This window comes from Palaemon carinicauda, chromosome 39 (assembly GCF_036898095.1).
Source record: "Palaemon carinicauda isolate YSFRI2023 chromosome 39, ASM3689809v2, whole genome shotgun sequence".
Taxonomy (NCBI): domain Eukaryota; kingdom Metazoa; phylum Arthropoda; class Malacostraca; order Decapoda; family Palaemonidae; genus Palaemon; species Palaemon carinicauda.
This window is the reverse complement of record NC_090763.1, coordinates 49,960,242-49,962,093: the sequence shown is the minus strand read 5'-3', so window position 1 is coordinate 49,962,093 and position 1,852 is coordinate 49,960,242. Positions and strand designations below refer to the sequence as shown.

The 1,852-nt window shown below is 32.9% G+C and overlaps 1 long non-coding RNA gene across 1 annotated transcript; it reads left to right on the top strand.

The window, feature by feature from the left end:
• The first annotated feature begins 218 nt into the window (after positions 1-218).
• On the top strand, positions 219-1,112 carry LOC137630865 (uncharacterized). The gene is made up of 2 exons (XR_011041779.1): positions 219-395; positions 959-1,112. It is a non-coding gene; the product is annotated as an uncharacterized lncRNA (long non-coding RNA).
• Positions 1,113-1,852: the final 740 nt, after the last annotated feature.

Genomic DNA, 1,852 nt, shown 5'->3' with positions numbered 1-1,852 from the left:
AGTTTTGTGTATTGAAGGCTTTTAGATACCCGTCTTAGCATATCGGTTTACTTACGCTTTCAGGAAATGCAAGTCTGGAAAGAGGTCTGATATATTATTTATGCATGTACATTCTAAATTATCAAATACCCATGTCTTGAACTGATTTACTAGTTCTGTGTATTTAAAGTTTTTAGTTACCCGTCTTAACATACCGGTTTACTTACTTTTTCAGGAAATGGAAGTCTGGAATCCGCTGATTACCCGTTTCAAAGTTGGAATCTGAATGGGAATCTCTCTTCATTGGAGCTTGTGTTTCCAGTAGTATCCTTTCGTATTGGTCCACATACAGCTGAAGACTTCGAGTGATGCCGTCGCTGGAATCTGGTGATGTGTTTTTCACTCTAATCTAAAAGGCAAGTAATGTTTTGTTTGTGTTTTTTTAATTCCATTTAGAGCAAGCCAGTCCTCCCCGATTGGGGGCTGCGCCCCCAATTGTGGGAGGACGTTCCCTATAGCACACGGTAGACCTGTTATAAGGTCTACCGTGTGCTATAGGAGGCTTGCTCTTTAGCCCCTTAGTCTAATTTCGGTGAGTGGTTTAACTTTTTGTACTTTATTTAGGTTTTGTGGCTCACGCCAAGCTTGTCAATCACAATTTTAAAGTAAATTTTTTCTCAACTTTTAATATTCTAATTTTTTTTTTTTTCTTTTATTATATGGATGTATGATTTGTTTTAGATTGATAATCTTATACTGTTACTATTTGATATCGGAAGCTTATTCGGTCAATTTATAGTCTACTCCTTAATTTTTGTCTATAATTTTCTTTTTTTAAAGTTTTAAAGTATATGGATGTATTTGTTTTAGATTGATAATCTTATACAGTTACTATTTAATATCAGAGGCTTAATCGGTCAATTTATGTAGGGATACGTAACATTTGCAAGAAACTTTTCTGATGCCCAACATTTTTCAGGTTGATGGTGCGACTTCAGGGTGAAAATATTTGAGCACTAAATTCGACCAAGCTATACCTTCAATTTCTACCCATGATGGTTTGGTTGGGGTTCCCAAAAATCCTATAAAAGATCTTCTATAATTGCACGAGGATTATAGGTAATCCTAAGTTCGTCAAGAAATATTTGGAGATTCATTGGAGATTTTTGAAAAAAGTGATTTGAACTAGAAGACTTGGTTAACCTAGTTAATTAGAAATTCTGGTAAATAGATTAATGGTAATATATAACGAAAACACATTTAATTTTCCTTTACAGTTTAATTCTTATGACAATATAAAAATGAACGCTTGCGAATTTGGTAAAAGAGATTGAAAATTTTACCACTATTCGTTGGTAATTCTGGCAGATAAAATCCTGGAAGTTAACCACTAAGGAACACTTAACTTGGTTTACTTGGCAAGTTGTTCATTGGAATATGATGGATATTAGTATTTCTCCAGTTCATAATTGATAGTCTGAACCAATTTTTCCTAAAGTGTATTTGTATCATCTCTTCAACTAAATTCATTCTTCATATTGCCCCACTTGCTTGGAACCAGTTTTTCCTGAACTGTATTTGTATAATCTCTTCAAATACATTTTTTCACTTCATATTTGCCCCACTTGCTTGGCAGTTAAGTTATCACTTGTTTGTTGATATAATTGAAAACTGAATATATGTTAATATGATTAAAAACTGAATGAGATTTTCTGCTTTTGGTTTCAAGGTTGGATTATGTTTAATTTTTAATAAATAAAACTCTGGTTTAAAGATAACTTGGGTTTGTTTTAAAGGAGGCAGCATAGTGGCTTCTAAAAATAGGTATGAGAACAAATGAAAAAAGTTTTCATTGAAACAAACTCTTAATGCT